The following is a 19495-nucleotide window of genomic DNA, read 5'->3' as shown; positions in this document are numbered from 1 at the left end:
CCTGGGTCGGAGCCAGGGGGCCGCCCGGCCTCTGCTCCTGCTCCTGGCATGGCCCTGAACTCCGGGCCGCCGCCGCGTCCCACCTTCCTGCCCGCTGGCCCGTCTGGTCTCCTGCCCTCGGCTCTGAGCGCGGGGGATGCGCTCTTCTTCCGGGGATTGATGCCCTCTGGGGCGAAGCCAGGCTGTCACTGGGCACCGGGGGAAGGGACAGGTCTGAGAAGGTGTATATCAGTGTCTGGCACTTAGGATAGCGGGCCCAGCGCAGGCCCTGAGGATCTGAGGATGAGCACCACCCTGGAGCTGCTCACCCATGGCCCCAGCGGGTTGGCCCCAGGTGGGAGAGTTCTGCAGAGAATCCCAGAAGGGATGGCCTGAGAGGAGAAAGTGAACGGGAGACTCCGCACTGCAGAGCAGGACATGGCCCGTTTCCTAGGGGGCTCCTGGAGTTGAGAATTGTGAGGAGGTGGGTGAGAGAGAAAGCAGTAAGGAGGGAGCTGGAGCAATAGCACAGCGGGTAGGGCACTTGCCTTGCACGCGGCCGACCCAGGTTCGATTCCCAGCATTCCATATGATCCCCTGAGAACCACCAGGAGTAATTCCTGAGTGCAGAGCCAGGAGTAACCCCTGTGCATCGCCAGGTGTGACTTAGAAAAAAAAAAGCAATAAGGATCTTGGGTGCCAGGGGGAAGGACTTGACCTTTGACAGGTCGGTGCTGGGGAAAGTTGGTGTGGTTTTTTGTTTGTTTGTTATTGTTTTTGAGGGGGGAGGTGTTTAGGGGTTACCACACCCCGTCATGCTCAAGGATTGCTCTTTTTTTTTATTAGTTTATTTTTAATTAGAGAGTCATCGTGAGGGTACAGTTACAGATCCATACATCTTTGTGCTCATGTTTCCCCCATACAAAGTTCGATAACCCATCCCTTCACCAGTGCCCATTCTCCACCACCAGTAAACCCAACATCCCTCCCCCCCTCCCCAGTCCCGTCTCCCCCCAACCCACCCTGCCACTATGGCAGGGTATTCTCAGGGATTGCTCTTGACTCTGCGCGTGGGAATTAATCCTGGCGGTGCTCTGGGAAACACATGAGATGCTGGGAATCGAACCATGCAAACTGTGCTATCTCTCCAGCCCAACCACAGAAAGTTTCGATCAACAGAGACATGACTTGATTGTATCTTAACTCCATGACAAGAGCCTGCAGGGAAGAATGCTTGCAGGGACCCAGGCTGAAAACAAGCAGAACTTGCAAGCCACTGCAAGCCCAGACCACAGAGAATGTGGGTTTAATCTGCAGAGAAAAGCAGAAGTTATGGAAGAGAAAAGGCAAATATGAATAGAAATCAAGATGCCAGCCCTCAACCTAGTGAGCCCCCTGCCCTCCTCACCCACCGCTAGCTACTTTCTGCTAAGACTGTTTCTGCACCCACACCTGCTGCTCAGCCAGTATAAGAGGCTCAATCAGGGGCATGCCAGCAAGAGAGGAAACTTCTTCACTATACCTGTCTGTGGTTTAGATTTATAGTTTAAAAAGAAAAGGAAGAAGAAAGTAAACTTGATTATTTGTCACAAACTATGCTTGCTCAAGAAAAATATTAAACATTTAAAAATTATTTGTGGGGTTGCAGGGAAAGGGTAAAAACTGGTTTTCAGGGCCTAGAGAGGTGGTACCACTGTGGAAGTGCTGGTCCTCATGTGCCTAACCCTCTTTCAAACCCCTGCATGGTGTATAGTCCCCAGACCCCACTAGGAGTGATCCCTGAGCACTCCTGGGTTTGGCCCAACACCTCCCTCCCCAACTTGTTTGTTATAAAAATGAAATGAATCAAAATATCAATTAGCAAGCAGAAATGGGGCTGGAGTGATAGCACATCAGGTAGGGCGTTTGCCTTGCATGCCACAATTCCCAGCATACCATATGGTCCTCTGAGCACTGCCAGGAGTAATTCCTGGATGCAGAGCCAGGAGTAACCCCTGTGCATCACCAGGTGTGACCCAAAAAAAAGAAAAAAAAATAGACAGACAGAGAGGTGGGGAAAGATGTTTAGCTAACGCAGATTGGAGAGCAAGCTTCAGAGAGGCTAGAGAGGTTGAGCAAGATGCTGCCTGATCTTGGGCACCTGATAGCCCCCCAGCACTGTCAGGAGTGAACCCCAAGCACAGAGCCAAAAGTAGCTTCCCCTGGGCTGGAGCAATAGTACAGGTAGGGGATTTGCCTTGCACGTGGCTGACCTGGGTTCGATTCCCAGCATCCTTTATGGTGCCCTGAGCACCGCCAGGAGTAATTCCTGAGTGCAAAGCCATGAGTAACCTCTGTGCATCTCTGGGTGTGACCCAAAAAGAAAAAAAAATAGTAGCTTCCTAACACCACAAATGTGGGTCAAAACCAAGCAAAAAAAAACAAAGAAGGGAAGAAGAGATCTGGGCTGGTGTTAGAGTGACATAGTCTAGATACATTTAGTTGATTTTCAGTAAACTCATGCTTATTTATGAGGGGAATTATAGGCATGCGCAGATAAGAAACGTATAATGGATTTGCATCATGTGTAGAGAAAATGGTGGAAAAACAGAGGTGTGTTTTTAGGATACTGATGAGGACAAAAGTGATTTAGCCTGAGGAGGCTTCATTGTCCAGTGTCTGCTGACTAGTACTATGCAATCCAGGTTCTGGGGTCCTTATCAGTACAAAGGTATTTATGAGGCTCTATCCTGATCCAATCAGAACCAAAAAGCTGGGGGCTGGAGCAATAGCACAGCAGGTAGGGCATTTGCCTTGCATGCAGCCCGACCTGGGTTTGACTCCCAGCATTCCATATGGTCCCCTGAGCACCGCCAAGGATGATTCCTGAGTGCATGAGCCAGGAGTAACCCCTGTGCATAGTCAGGTGTGACCCAAAGAGCAAAAAAAAAAAAACTGTTGGGTCTGGAGCCATAGTACAGCAGGTGAAGTGTTTGCCTTGCACACTGCTGACCTGGATTTGATTGCCAGTACCCCATATGGTCCCCCAAGCACTGTTAAGAGTGATTCCTGAGTGCAGAATCAGATAAGCTCTTAGCACCACCAGGTGTAGCCCAAAACCAAAAATCATAAAAACTCGCCAAAAGGATGTAGCAAAGAGGCTTCTCCCAGGGAGGGGTTGTCGTATTCTCCAAACTGCAAGTTAAGCCAATTTTGTTTTAGCCTTTCTCTGACTCAGTCTCTGTCTTTGACCCTGTCTCTCTCTGTCTCTCTGTCTCTGTCTCTGTCTCTGTCTCTCTCTCCTTTCTTTTTTTTAACTCCTTGACCTCAGAATTTATTTATTTATTTTATTGAATCACCGTGGGAAACAGTTTTAAAGCTTTCATGTTTGAGTTTCAGTCATACCATGATCAAATGCCCATCACTCCACCAGTGCACATTTTCCACAACCAATGTCCCCAGAATCCCCCACCCATTATCAACCCTCCCCCTGCCTCTATAGCAGACAATTTCCCCCATACTTTCTCTCTACTTTGGGGTATTATGGTTTGCAATATAGATACTAAGAAGCTATCACGTTTGATCCTTTATCTACTTTCAGCACACATCTCCCATCCCAAATGATCCCTCCAACCATCATTGACTTCTTTATTTCAGCTGACTTTTCCCCAGCTCATGAGATAGTCTCCCAAGTATAGAGCAATATTCCTGGCCCTTGTGTCTACTGTCCTTGGGTGTCAGTCTCATATTATGTTTATTTTATATTCCACAATTGAGTGCAGTCATTCTATGTCTGTCCCTCTTTTCCTGACTCATTTCATTTAGCATAATACTTTCTATGATCATCTACTTATAAGCAATTTTCTTGACTTCATCTTTCCTAACAGCTACATAGTATTCCATTGTATAGATGTACCAAAGATACTTTAACCAGTCATCTGTTCTCGGTCGGGCATTTGAATGGGTTGTTTCCAGATTCTGGCTATTGTGAACAGTGCTGCAATGAACATACAGGTACAGATGTCATTTCTACTGTGCTTTTTTGCACGCTCGGGATATATTCCCAGATGTGGTACTGCAGGGTCATATGGAAGCTCAATTTCTAGTTTTCGAAGGAATGCCCATATTGTTTTCCAAAACGCTGGACCTGTCAGCGTTCCCACCAACAATGAAAGAGAGTCCCTTTCTCCCCACATTCATGCCAGCACTGGTTGGTCTTATTCTTTTTGATGTATGCCAGCTTTCTCTCCTCTCTTTTTTATTTTTGTTCTGTACTTCTCAGTGCTCAGGGGGCTACTCCCAGCTCAGTGTTCAAAGAAGCATGTGGTACTGGAAGTTGAACCTGGGGATCCCACATACAAAGCTTATACCTAGCCCTTTGAGCTAGTTTCCTGGCCTATTTGGTACAAAACTGCAAAATGTTCTGATTATTTGATTACATAAGCTTAAGCCAGGGCAGAATCAGGATAGCACAGAGGAAAAGACAGATTCAAGAACTGAGGAACTGCACTGATAGGCCTGAGTGAGCAAGCAGGAAAGGCCTAGGACAATGCCCAGATTTCCAAGAAGGACAGCTAGTCATATTGTCAGTGGGGCAAGTTTGGGGGGACAGAATTCTGTTCTGTATTTGTGTCAGGGCAATGTGCAAGCCAGGAGCTAGTTAGCTAAATGAGTCGTAGGCCTAAGGAGAGATCTGGGTAGTGTCAGGCTCCCCGAGGAAGAAGGCATGTCCAGGTGGGATTGAAGAAACAGTAACAAAGAGATTCTTTATGTATATCTGGAAAGAGTGAAGGAGCAATTGAGGAATGACGACTATTCAGGGACTGGCGCCAAGGGGAAACTGGTAGCGTCCTTGTCCTACCTGGGGACTTGGTAAAGAAATGGTGTTAACTGAGCTTGGTGAGAGTTGGGGCTGGGGATGAACAGCAAGTTGAAGATGGGGCAGCCCCTAACAAGCAGAAACAGAGCAAGGAAAGAAATACTCTGGGGACTGGAGTGACAGCACAGCAGGTAGGGCATTTGCCTTGCATGCGCCAACCTGGGTTCAATTCCCAGCATCCCATATGGTCCCCTGAGCACCGCCAGGGGTAATTTCTGAGTGCAGAGCCAGGAGTGACCCCTGTGCATTGCAGGGTGTGACAAAGAAAGAAAGAAAGAAAGAAAGAAAGAAAGAAAGAAAGAAAGAAAGAAAGAAAGAAAGAAAGAAAGAAAGAAAGAAAGAAAGAGGGAGGGAGAGAAGGGAGGGAAGGAGGGAGGGAAGAAAAGAAAGAAAATCCTCGGGGCTGGAGTGATAGCACAGCGGGTAGGGCGTTTGCCTTGCACGCAGCTGACCCGGGTTCGATTCCCAGCATCCCATATGGTCCCCTGAGCACCGCCAGGGGTAATTCCTGAGTGAAGAGCCAGGAGTAGCCCCTGTGCATCGCCAGGTGTGACTCAAAAAGCAAAAAAAAAAAGAAAGAAAGAAAATCCTCTAGGACTTCTGGAATCCCTTGTCATTTGTCTCGACAGGGCCATTGCTCTTTACTTCCCCCAACACCCTATTCACTTTCAGTATATCAGAGTAGCAGCATTTCTTTTGTAGTTGTTGTTGCCGTGAGGAGAAGTTGCAGAGGGCGTCACACACCTGGCTGCAATGCTCTCAAATGTAGGGAACACTAGGGTCACACAGGGTCACACAGGGTGCTGGAACTCTCATTTGGGATTGCAAGGAGCACACTCAGCATGTGGGCATGCTGGGGATAGAACTCAGGGTCTCCTACATGAAAAGCAGGTGTGCTGGCACTGAGTCACATCTCTGGGGCCCCAGTAAGTTTTCTTTTTTCGTCTGTAGAAATTATTCTTGTATCAGTGTTTGCCTCAACTTCTATGGGGAAGTGCTTCCTTAAAAAAAAAAAAAGTCACAGAGGTAGAATAGCAGGTCAGGTGCTTCCCTTGTATGTAGTCAATTTGACCCTTAGCTCTGCATATGGCCCTCTGAGCACCACCAGGAATAATCCCCGAGCACAGAACTAAGAGTAAATCCTAATGCCCGGTATAAATCCCAAACAAAATAAGGCAGATTATTATTTCATCAGGCAGAATTCATTAAATAAATTATGTATGACATGACCACCATAACCATAGACCAAATTGAGAGAAAAGATATTTCAGTAATTAATGATAAAGGGAAAAAAAGAATCAAGCTAAGAGAAAAGACACCGGCACTCTTTTAGCTAAAAAGGTTGAAAGGGGGGGCTGGAGCGATAGCACAGCGGATAGGGCATTTGCCTTGCACGCAGCCGATCCGGGTTCGATTTTCAATTCCCAGCATCCCATATGGTCCCCTGAGCACTGCCAGGAGTAATTCCTGAGTGCAGAGCCAGGAGTAACCCCTGTGCATCGCCAGGTGTGACCCAAAAAGCAAAAAAAAAAAAAAAAAGTTGAAAGGGAGGGAGATAAAAGCAACTACAGAGCTTCTTAACAGCAACTACAGAAACTGGAACTCAGTGAAATTCTTCCTTAAAAGTACTGAAAGAGGGAACCGGAGAGATCGTGCAGGGTTATGGGGCATGCCTTTTGTGTGGCCAGCATGGTCCTACCCCTAGTACCACATGGTTCCTCAAGCACTGCGGCATGGCCTGGGTAATCTCTAGCACGACAAGGCCTGAGAAGAGCCACATTCTCAGGCCCTCACGTTGAACCACTTTCCAGTTGGTTGAGAATCCCCAAGAGGAGCCCCAGGCCCCTGAGCAGTGCCTGAGAGGCCAACCCCCCCGAACAAACAGTAAGTGCTGAGAGAAAATGATCTTGAATTTATATCTAAGTCTGTTTAAATAGCATTTTTAAAAATAAGAGGTATAGCTTTTATTTTTATATGATAATTAATAATATAATTATTATTAATGGAGCCATAGCACAGCGGGTAGAACATTTGCCTTGTACATGACTGACTCCGCCCCTCTTGGAGAGCCCGGAAAGCTATTGAGAGTATCTTGCCCACACGGCAGTGCCTGGCAAGCTACCCCTGGCCTATTCGATATGCCAAAAACAGTAACAAGAAGTCTCACAATGGAGATGTTACTGGTGCCCACTTGAGCAAATCAATGAACAACAGGACAACAGTGACAGTGATAGTGAATTAATAATATAACTTATATAATCACTATCAGTCAATGACAGAGAATTTACTAGCAACAGATCCTCACTAAAAGAACTTCTAAAGAATTCGCTCCAGGGCCAGAGAAAGCTCAAAAAGCTGAGGCCCGTGGTTTGCATGCAGATGAGGGTTCAATCCCAACACCTGAACACCACCAAGAACAACCCTTGAGTAGAATGGCAGGAGTAGCCCCTGAACACAGCTGGGTGTGACAAAACAAAAGAAAAAGAAAAAGAAAGAAAGAAAAAGAAAAGAATCAAGAAAGAAGACTGTGTCTGAATAAGGGGAAATTACAGTACAAACTGCTCATGAGCAGGATGTGTTCTGAGCAATGCATGGTTAGGCAGTTCTTGCTTGTGTAAATGTCAGAGTGTAATTGCATATTCTTAGATGGTGTAGCCTACTAACCATCCAGGCACAGCCTGTTGGTTCCACCTTTGTGAATGCTGTCCACTGGTGATCAAAATAGCACTAAGCATTGTACAACAGTATTTTAAAATGAAGGTCTGGAATTCAAGAAAGAATAAATGTGGATACATTTATTTCCACAGTGTTTTTTTAATTTATTTTATTTATTTGCTTTTTGGGTCACACCCCAGCGATGCTCGGGGGTTACTCCTGGCTTTGCATTCAGAATTGCTCCTGGCAGTGCTTGGGGGACCATATGGGATGCCGGGGATCGAACCCAGGTCGGCCGAGTGCAAGGCAAACGCCCTACCCGCTGTGCTATCGCTCCAGCCCCTCCACACTGTTTTTTTTTAATCACTGTGAGATAGTTACAAATTCTCATGATTGATTTTCAGTCATACAATGATCGAACACCCATCCCTCCACCAGTGCACATTTTCCACCACCAATGTTCCCATTATCCCTCCTGCCACTTCTATCCCATTCCACCCCCTGCCTCTGTGGCAGGAACCTTCCTTCTTACTCTTTACTTTGGGACATAAGGGTTTGCAATACAGATACTGAGAGCTGTGATGTTTGGTCCTTAATCTACTTTCAGCACACATCTCCCATAAATGTGGATACATTAAAATAAATAAATATTTTCAGAATAAAAATCAGATCTAATTTGTGGGGCTGAGGATTGATACAGAAGGAAATTCACCCTGGTAGTGTGGCTGGTGTTGGAATATATGTCTCTTAATCTCTATTACGAACAACTTTGTGAATCACAGTACCTTAATAAAAATGTATTTTAAAATATCAAGATAACAATACTAAATGAAGGGCTGAGGAGATAAGAGGGGCAGGAGCATATGCATTCTTTGTGTGCCAGACCCATGGGTGTAATCCCTGGCACCACATGGTTGCCTGAATACCCAGCCCCAGGTAGCCTGAGCACTTCTGGGTATAGCCCCAAAGCAAAACAAATAAACAAACAAAAACAAAATACTGGGTGAAACTTACAGTCCAGTTACGGCCCAGGTGATCCCCAGCACAGCCCAGCTCAAGCACTGAATCTTCAGTTCCTTGCAGTTGTGCTGAGTATCACTGTGAGCATACTTGACCCCCTGGACGCCTCTGAGGAATGCTGATTGTTTCAGCAGGCAGCGGGGGCAGGGACTGAGTTGATTGGAGAGATAGGACAGTGGGTAGGAAGCTTGCCTGGCATACTGCTGACTTGGGTTCAATCCTCGGCACCTCATAGGGTCCCCCAATCCTCACCCCCAATCCTCAGCAAGAGTGATGATCCCTGAGCGCAGAGCCAGGAGTAAGCCCTGAGCACTACTGGGTGTGGTCCCCAAACCAAAAGCAACAAGAAAATGTTTTAACTAAAAAATCTGGAATACTTTGCATATATACATGTACATATATATGTGGGTATGAATGTATATATGTATCCATGTGTATTAGGTTCTATATCATACATATATGCATACATAGAGAGGGTCTGTTTATATACACTATCATCTATCCATCTGTGCGGGTATATTTGTATATGTGGGGGGAAGATAATCTTTGTGGCTTTGGATTCTTTCATCATGTTGTTGCAAGTTCTTCACTGACTAGGGTATCACATCCATGTTCCTCTCAGCCCTCTAAGTTCTAAGGCTATCACTATCTACAGACTTAATGCCTTAAATCTTGTGTCTCTACTGAGACTTCACAAAATCAACAAAACATATGCCTGATTTACCTGGAAATGTGCTGCTTCAAAGAGCAGACTCTTGAGATTCAAGTTCCTAGATTCTTCTTAGACTCTAAAATTTCTCGAGACAAATCCTGCTGTTTCCTCTGACATACTCTCCATCTTGCTGGCTCTCTCAGACTCCTCCCTCTTTTGTAGTCACAGATTTGTGGTCTCCCTGTGACCTGCGGGTAGAAAGACTAACTTAAAACAGGTTCGTAGGCATTTTCCTGGAGGGTTTTCAAAGCAGACTTGAGAGAATGTATTATTATACTGATTTTTTTAATTAAAAATTTTTATTCTTTCTTTTTTGGTTAAAAAAATTGTTATTGGAGGGGGCTGGAGTGATAGCACAGCAGGTAGGGTGTTTGCCTTGCACGCGGCAGACCCAGGTTCGAATCCCAGCATCCCATATGGTCCCCCAAGCACCGCCAGGAGTAATTCCTGAGTGCATGAGCCAGGAGTGACCCCTGTGCATCCCTTTGTATGACCCAAAAACAAAACGAAAAAAAAAATTGTGATTGGGGCTGGAGTGATAGCACAGTGAGTAGGGCATTTGCCTTGCATGCGGCCAAACCGGGTTGGATTCCCAGCATCCCATATGGTCCCCTGAGCACCGCCAGAGGTAATTAATTCCTGAATGCAGAGCCAGGAGTAGCCCCTGAGCAACACTGGGTGTGACCCAAAAAGAAAAAAAAATTGTGATTATGTTTTGAGAATAGTTAATGACCACAGATTCACCTTTCAGTCAAATCAACTCTATGTCCCATTGCAATTCTACCATGCTTTAACGAATCAAATAAGTTGGGGTTTGTTGTTGTTGTTTGGTTGGGTTTTGGTTTTTTGGGGGGCTTTTTTGTTGTTGTTGTTCGTTTTTGTTTTCGGTTTTGGGCTCCAGCTGTGCTCAGGGTTTACTCCTGGCTCTGCACTCAGGGATTACTTCTGGCAGGATCAGAGGACTATATGAGGTGCTGAGGGTCAAACCTGGGCCAGCTGCATGTTAGACAAGTGCCCTACCTGCTATACTATCACTTTGGCCCCTCTAATAGACTGTTAAGATATAATTCACATGAAAAAGATAAAGGCCACTGAAATTCTCTATTCTGTAGCAGGTAATATTCATCCTTTTATCATATTCATGGGCACCAGAGATTAGGAAGTAGGTGTCTTTGGGGGCTGTTATTTAGGCTATCAGGAGAGTAATAGAACAGACTTCAGAGACTTCAAGTCCAATTTGTATATGGACTATTCTCAATATATGCCATCTACTCTTTTATTATCACTTCTGTAAAGTACTTGTTGCTCTGGGCTCTCTCAGATAGAAGACCCTTTTTATTTTGAGTAAATATCCCCATTTTGAATCTTATTGTAAGTAAGAAGACCAATTTGTATTACAGAAGCTAAAAGGAGGGGGCTAGAGATAGTATAGTGGGTAAGGTGTTTTGCCTTGCATATGGCAGACCCAGGTTTGATCCTGGCACCCCCAAATGGTTCTCCCAATTCTGCCAGGAGTACCCTCTGAGTATAGAGCCAGGAGTAAGACCTGACCACAGCCATGTGTGGCAACAATAAACAAAAACTAGAAGCTTGGGGCTGGAGCAATAGCACAGTGGGTAGGGCGTTTGCCTTGCACGCGGTCAACCCGGGTTCGATTCCCAGCATCCCATATGGTCCCCTGAGCACCGCCAGGAGTAATTCCTGAGTGCAGAGCCAGGAGTAGCCCCTGTGCATCGCCAGGTGTGACCCCCCCCCAAAAAAAACCTAGAAGCTTAAGGGGACCATCTGCTTTACCTATTCCTTATCTTCTAGGCCAGTTTTTTCACAGTTGGCAATACCATGGCCTTGGGGGCATTGGGCCAATCTAATGGGACTGTAGTAGCTTTGGGTACAGTTGGGGATACTTTCCTTTTGTCCACTTAAAGAAGGTAGATTTCTAAGAAGATGCTGAGTATTCTTTTATTCCTGAAAAGGGGGCTGTAGACCAAAGAACAGTGGTAACCTCTGACTCTAATTGGTCACAGACCAATTAACAAAGGATTTGCCAAGAAATAAAACACTGGCATCTGGGACACTGGAATCCTATAAAGACTCAATGTGGGATGATTAAGAGCTGTAGCAACTGTGCCAAGAGTAGCAGGAACAAATGCCTAGTGGTGGTGGTGTGATCCTGCTTTTCTTATGAGATACGATCACGGCTGTCTAGCTATTTCTGACTATATGAAGGCTTTCTGCTAATTTCCACACCTGTCCCTCCTATTTTCCCTTGCTCTATACATCCTGTCTTTTGAGTAAATTCCTTTTCCACCCAATACTGCAAGCTCTTTGGGCTTCTATTGTTGCAACCAACAATTCTGATTCAGATTCCATTGGAATCTGCTGGTATCCTGTTTGTAGAAGTTCATAATCTATGAATCTAAGACTAGAGATGATGTGGGCCCTGAAGGCAAGATAGTGAGGACTTGATTTGAACAAGTTTATAAGGTCAAAAATTGTAAGAAGTTCAGGTTAATCCATTACTTTCTCTACAGAAAAAAAAAAAAGGCTGGAGGGAGTTTTAGTTCAGGAATCCCAGGTCACACTGTATCACAGTCATCCCGTTGTTCATCAATTTGCTCGAGCAGGTGCCAGTAACATCTCCATTCATCCCAGCCCTGAGATTTTCTTTTCTTTTCTTTCTTTTTTTTTTTTTTTTTTTTTTGCTTCTTGGGTCACACCTGGCAATGCACAGGGGTTACTCCTGACTCTGCACTCAGAAATTACCCCTGGTGGTGCTCAGGGGACCATATGGGATGCTGGGAATAGAACCTGAGTTGGCCTCATGCAAGGCAAAAGCCCTACCCGCTGTGCTATTGCTCCAGCCCCCCAGCCCTGAGATTTTAGCAGCCTCTCCTTACTTGTCCTTTCCAATGGTGCCATATTAGAGGCTCGTTCAGGGTCAGGGGTATAAGACCCATCATTGTTACTGTTTGTTTTTTTTAATTGAATACGCCATGGGAAGCTTGCAAGGCTCTGCTGCGCAGGCGGGATACTCAGAGAGCCCAGCAAGTTACTGAGAGTATCCCAGGTTGAAGCAAAATTTAAAAATTAGAATGGCAGGAGCTGGTGAAAACATTCAGTAGTCAGGGACATAGGAACATCCAGCTGGTGTGCCAGGACCTGAGTTTGAATCCTGACACCGCAGGCCCCCCTGCACCACCAGGGGTTGTCTCAGCACTACAAGGCCCAAGTACCTCATCCTTGGGCCACTCAACCACACTGGCCAGTAAATGCTGGGAGTGGCCCCCCCCATTGCCCTGAGCATTGCTTGGAAGCTGCCCATTGGAACATCAGAAAATAAGGTTAGCACCCTGAGACCGATAAATAATTTACTTTAAAATCCATTTATTTGGGGGGGTTCAAGAGGTAGTACAGCAAATAAGGTGTTTGCCTTGCACATGACTGACCCAGGTTCAATTTCCAGCACCCCATATGTTCCCCCAAGCTGGCCAGGAGTGATCCCTGAGCACAGAGCTGGGAGTCATCCCTGAGGACTGCCCCCTCTGACTCTTCATTGAGTAGTCCTGATTTATATTCTCTGTTTTATTTTGTTTTGACTCTGGTGGTGCTCGGGGCTGACTCCTGGCTCTGTGACCAGGGATCACTCCTGGCAGTGCTTCAGAGACACTATGTGGTGCCAAGGATGGCACCCAGGTTGGTCATGTGCCAAGTCCATCCCCTTGTATTCTTTATAATAAAACTAAATGTAAGTATAACACTTTCCGGATCATCCAACTAAATTATCAAACCTAAAGGAGTGGTGGGAACCCCCAAATCCATAGCAGTTACAAATGTAAGTGACCTGGGAATGACTGAAATACAGTAGGCAGCTGAGAACAGCTTCAGGGGGAACCATGGCCTTTAATTTATGGATGTTGTGCTAACTCTAGATGTTAGTGCTAGGGTTTTATTATAGTACACTTGTGTTAGAAACAGAATATTCCCTTAAGGTGGCACAATTTATAGGAAGAGTTTAATCCTGAAGCTAATCCAGGTGGGCCCTAAATTCAAAGACATACCCTTATGATATGAAAACAGAGACTGGGGTGATGCATACATGGGTATAAAACATTGAAGCCACCATCAAAAGAAACACCAGGGGGCTGGAGCAATAGCACAGCGGGTAGGGAGTTTGTTTGCCTTGCACGCGGTCAACCCGGGTTCGAATCCCAGCATCCCATATGGTCCCCTGAGCACCACCAGGAGTAATTCCTGAATGTAGAACCAGAAGTAACCCCTGTGCATCACCGGGTGTGACCCAAAAAGCAAAAAAAAAAAAAGAAACACCAAAGAGATTCTACTGTAGATGGGGCCTGAAAGATAGTATAGCGAGCAGGGCACTTGCCTTGCATACAGTTGACCTGGCTTTGAACCCCAGCATCACATATGGTCCCTGAAGTCTACTAGGAGTGATCCCTGAGCACAAAGCCAGGAGTAACACCTGAGCCTTTCCGGATATACCCTGCCCACCTACCACCAAAAAAAAAAAAGAAATGAAAAGAAATTATACTGTAGAATCTGGATAAAGAGTAACCTGGCTAACATCTTGATTTCAGCCCAGTGAAATTGATTTCAGATATCTGGCCTTTCCAACTCTGAGATAATGATTTCCTATTATGCAAGCCAAGTTTATTTTAATTGGTTTCAGCAGTCATGGGAATTGAATCCATCCCAGTTATGAATGAAACTGAGGCCCAACAAAGTAAAGAAGCTTTTCTAAAGTCTTAGAAAAGCTTCAGCCCCAGAAAGCAGGTTCTCCCACTCACCATCTTACTCTGGCCACATTCACTTCTTTACAAGCTCTGGGGATCTACTCCTTGCCACCCCATTCCTCAGAACTGATGTGTGCATTATCAATTTTTTCAAGCTCAAAGTGGGGAAGGCCTCTCCAGCTTACTTTAGGAGTAGAGTTCCACTGTTATTAAAATTCTCAGAAAAGAAGCATAAAAAATCATCTCTGTGTTACAACCAGGCTTTATGGGACTGAACTGTTGTTCTTTCCTATTTAGGAAACAGTGACGACTCTAGTGTACACACACACACACACACACACACACACACACACACACACACACACACACACACACCAGTCTTCATTCCTGCCCCACTCTGTTGGTTATCCATTGCTGTCCTCCGCACTCAGTTCTCCTGATACAGTTCGTCTCTGTCCTTGCTCTTACCTCCCGCAATTGTCTCTGCTGAGCTCCTATTATCCTTCCAATTCCTTCCTGGTTTCATCTGGATGCTACTAGCTCCTGGCTTCCTCTCTGTCTCTCTGTCTCTCTATTTCTCTGTCTGTCTGTCTCTGTCTCTGTCTCTGTCTCTCTCTCTCTCTCTCTCTCTCTCTCTCTCTCTCTCCCACCCCCCGCAGTTTTGGGGCCATACACAGTGGTGCCCAGGGGCTATTCCTGGCTGGGTGTTCAGGGGCTCTTCTGGGGCCAGCAATCAAACCTCTTGCATGAAAAGCAATATTCAATCCATTGAGTTCTCTGGCCCTTTAGTATCTTTTCTTTCAATTTTCTACAGTGTTTCTCTCATTCAGACATCACAAGGGATGGTTGTAGGGACCATTCAAGCACTAGCTGAGATGGTGCCCTTAGTTGTCAGCTCTCTCATTCTGGACTCTTTCCCAAAGTTTTGATCCTACTCTACCTTTTTAAAATAACTATACAATGTTGGGGGGGGAGGTGTTTCTCAATATGCTGAAAATACTGCCCGTTGCAATATTTAATTCTGCAAAGAGAATTTTTTATTTCAACTTAGCCCTATAGAAAAGGATACACAATTTTTTTCATGATCATTTTAGATTAGAGACTACACAAGCAAAGCAGTTGGCACCTTGCCTAGCATTTTTTCTGTGCTGGAGTCCCAGAGCAAATAATGGGAAGAAAGGTTGTGAATTGAAAAGGAAAGGAAAAACAGTTGAATACAAGTGCCAGCACCAAGGAAAATGTACCAGCTTTATTAATAATAAGAGTGGTGCTAAGAATTTGAGATCCATAAGCCCTGTGAATTCTCACTAACCTGTGGTGACTGTTTATTCCACATGTGGGGAAACTGAGGGACTGTGAGATGCCCAGGCCAACACTCACAGTGGCCAATTAACAGACCTGAGATGTGAGCTTCATATCTTCTTGATGGAAGGTTTGTGGGCTATTATTTATTTATTTTGGTTTGGGAGCCACACCCTGCTGTGCTCAGGGCTTATCCCTGGCTCTGTGTTCAGGGATCACTCCTGGCAGTGCTCAGGGAATCAGGATCATATGTGGGACTGAGGATTGAACCCTGGTCGCCTGCATGCAGGCAAGAGAAGATACAAGAGCAATGCCAGGAGTCCTGACCAAAAAGGACCCCAAAGAGCCTGGGGAGAGCGCAATTGGTAGCATCCACCTTGTGAGTTCAATCCCCTGCACCACCACTACCACCCCTGCCCCCCATGTTGCATGTGACCCGCTGACAGGCTGCTGGGATTCTCGGCTCCTTGTAGAGAGTGCGATCTCCAGCGTGCAGCATCTGGGTATCTCTGACTCTAGCTGCATAGCTCAGGTGTGCGCCAAGCACTGCAGCACAAATGGGAGACCACTGACACTGGAAGGTGTGTGAGCCCCTGTGAGAAAGGGCCAGGAGAGCGAGCCTCCCTCATCACTGCAAACGGGAAGGGAAGGGGAGGAGAAAACCAAAACCAAGATACAGTGGTCACTGTTGCCTAGACACAACAGTGACCCAACAGAGAAAGCTGGTGACCCCTGGTGGCCTGGGAAGAGTCTCCTTGTGCAGACCATGTTGCCTCCACGCAGGGTCCTGGCCTGTCTCAAGGAACAAACTCCTGACACCAGATGACTATTGTTCTTCGTGCTCCTTTGACTTACAAGATGTTTAATTCTTCCTTTGTCTTTTTCTTTTACTTGTCATTCTCTGCCAGTTTTTTGTCACTTACCCTCAAAAGCCACACAATTTCTTTCCTTTTTTTAAACTTTTTTTTTCTCTCTCTCTCTCTTTTTTTGTTTGTTTGTTTTATTGACTCACTGTGAGATAGACCTTTACAAAGCAGTTCATGATTAAGCTTCAGTCATAGAGTGTTCCAACACCCATGTCTCCACCAGTGTACATTTCCCAGCACCTGTCTCCCTAGTTGTCCTTCCATAACACCCCCATCTCCCACACACCCCCAGCCTGCCTCTATGGCAGGCAAAAAGCCACATAATTTCATGGACTGTGAACCCAGACATTTTCAGCTGTTTCTTCAAGCTGTGCAATTTTAGATGAATTGCATGTATTTCTCTTACCTTGATTTCCATTTAAAATTCCTAACATACAAATTTACATACTTTTGATCTATTTTTTTTAATAGCTGTACTCAATGTACCAGACTCTCAACCATTATTTATTACATGGGAGAGGGAGGCACACCTGGCTGTGCTAAGATTACTCCTGATTCTGCACACAAGGATCACTTCTGGCAGAGCTCAGCGGGTTATATGGGGTGCTGGAGATTGAACCTGAGTTGGCAGCATGCAAGGCAAGTGCTCTGCCCACGGCACATCACTCTTAGCCCCGACTCAACCATTATTTGAGTGATTATTTTTTAAGGTCAGTATTCAGCCACTGTGACCAGTGTTGTCTTAGGCAGATATATCATTGCTTTTCCTTTCTAGGATGCCGACCCAAAGTGGGATTTGTAGATAAATGAGCACATTTATTGGGGACTGTCTATTTGGAGGCCACCAAGGATGGCTCCTAGGGCCTTATACATATGAAGCATATGTGCAAACACTGAAATATACCATCAATCCCCTATTTGTATTTTCGCTAGACCTTTTAGACCTTTCCAAAAAGACTGTAACAATTCACAGCAACATACAGTGATGCCTCTTTCTCAGCATTTCCAGGAGCAATGAACATTATTATCATTTTAAGCTTTGTATGAAATTATCTCTTATTGTTACTTAGATTTGTATTTCCTTGGCTGTTAGTGAAGATGAATACTCCTACTGTACTTCTGTCTATTCAGATTTGTTCTTCTATGAATCGCTGCTTCATCTCCTTTGTCCACTTTTTTTTTCTGTTGGGTTCTTACTCCCCTTACAGGAGTAAGGAATCTGATATCACAAATGTTAACTTTATTCACTACTGTATCCTCTCACAGTTTTTTTAGTAATTTATAAATGTATTTTAGAGGTTTTTTTTGTGAAAGAGTTCTTCTCTACTAGCTGAATTTGCTGTCTTGGTCTACCTCATACCTAGACTATGCATATGGTCTCCTATATTTTCCTTCTTTTTGTTATTTTTTTATATTTTGGGTTTTGGGGTCACAACCAACAATGCTCAGGATTACTCCTGGCTCTGCACTCAGGAATTATTCTTGGTAGTGCTCAGGGGATGATCTGGGATGCCAGGGACTGAACCCAGGTCAACCATGTGCAAGGTAAGCGCTCTACCTGCTATAGGATACCTTATCCCCCCAACCATTTTTCTTCCTTTTAAAAAGATAAACACAAGAGACAAGGAATATAGCAGAGTAGGAGAGCACTTACTTTGCATGTATGGCCTTCCTGACACTGCAAAACCACAACAGTAATAAAATATAAAATACATAGTCCAAACAATTGCTTTTATTTTATTTTATTTAGTTTTGGGACCACACCAGCGGTGCTTAGGGCTTATTCCTGACTTGCACTCAGAGATCACTCCTGGTGGGCTCAAGAGATCATATGGGGTTCCAGGAATCAAACCCAGCCACCATGTGCAAGGTTAGCAACGCCCAACTTCTATACTACCTCTTTGGCCCCAGTTGCTTTTATTTTTAAGTGTTTCCCCTTTAAATCATATGAACATGTTTAAATTTTGCTGAAATGTTCTAGATATCTTCAATTTATATAGGGACCTTTCCAGGGAAGGTCTATTTTTTCCCTTTCAATTTTATGAGGGTATGAGTTACAACTTAAGTTTTTATTTTTTTAGAGAATAGAACATTATTTTTAAGGAGGTACAGTATGATGATTCAACATCTGTATATTCTGTGAATTGATTAACACAATCCATTGAATTAAAACATACATCACTTCACTTTTTATTCTGCTGTGTCTGTGCATGCGCACACATGTGTAGAATGTTTAAAATTTATTTTTCTGGTCTAGAGAGATAGCTCCACGGCCTGAGAGCATGTTTTGCATGAGGGAGGCCCAGATTTGATCCCCAGCACCACATCCCCTGAGACCCCCCCCTCTCTTCAACAGAGAACTGGAAGTAGTCCCTGAGTACTACCAAGTATGACCCAAATCCAGTTTTTCAAATATATTTATCTTCCAGGAAGACACTCCCATGCCCTTGGGGTTTGAACCTGAACTTGTCCCCCAGTGTGGCCCCCAAATGTCAGGCCTTGCTCAAGACTCAGAAGAAGAAATCAAAACTACCTACAACCCCAAGATGGAGGAGAAAAAGAGCAACAAGAAGCAACTTACCATACTGATGACACACAAAATGAAAGATTTAATGAACAAGTCAGTGAGGAGATTCTGACAGTAGAACAGAAATCTAACAAATTCCATGAGCCATTTTATTCAGAAGAGGTATAATATGCTCTCTAAATCTCAAATTCTGGGGTAACAACATTTGTCAGCCCCAAACAAGTGTCTACCAGCTGAGGAAGGAGAACACAGAGGCACTGCATTATTTAACAAGAGCAGAAGTGACAGAACTTGAAGATCTTAAATCAGGCTATAGAACAGATTTTCATTTTGATGGAAAACCTATATTACTTTAAAAATAAAGCTCTCTCCATTAAATTTTGTCTGAATAAGAGCAGTGATCCATCTTCAAAGTGCATGGAAATCTGCAAAGGATGTAACAAAACGTTCAAGTCCAATGCAGAACAAAACCAAGAGGAAGAGACAGCAGGAGGAAGCAGAGAGCATCTTTACTGGCTTCCCTACCATTCTGATGCTGGTGGCAGATGACTCAGGTGAGATGCTCAAAGACTGGCCAAACCCTTTATAATGTGGTTTGAAATACTGTTATTGATAGATTATCATGTGTATTATAATGTGACTGATTCCTGACATGCAATGATGAAGAAGGAGAAGGAACAGAAGTTGATAGTGAAAGGAGGAACTAGAAGATATTGAGGAAGAAAGGGATGGGATGATGAGGAGGAGGAAATGGCAGGAGAGAAGGAAGAAGGTGACTAATGAATGAAACATGGAAGTGTTTCGATCTTTCTTTTCTAATTTACT

At 44.8% G+C, this 19495-nt stretch overlaps 1 pseudogene; it reads left to right on the top strand.

Moving 5' to 3' along the window:
• The first annotated feature begins 48 nt into the window (after positions 1–48).
• On the top strand, positions 49–19259 carry LOC129404866 (protein SET-like; annotated as a pseudogene).
• The last annotated feature ends 236 nt before the right edge of the window (positions 19260–19495 follow it).

Source organism: Sorex araneus, chromosome 5 (assembly GCF_027595985.1).
Source record: "Sorex araneus isolate mSorAra2 chromosome 5, mSorAra2.pri, whole genome shotgun sequence".
Lineage (NCBI taxonomy): Eukaryota > Metazoa > Chordata > Mammalia > Eulipotyphla > Soricidae > Sorex > Sorex araneus.
This window is presented reverse-complemented; position numbering and strand designations above follow the sequence as displayed.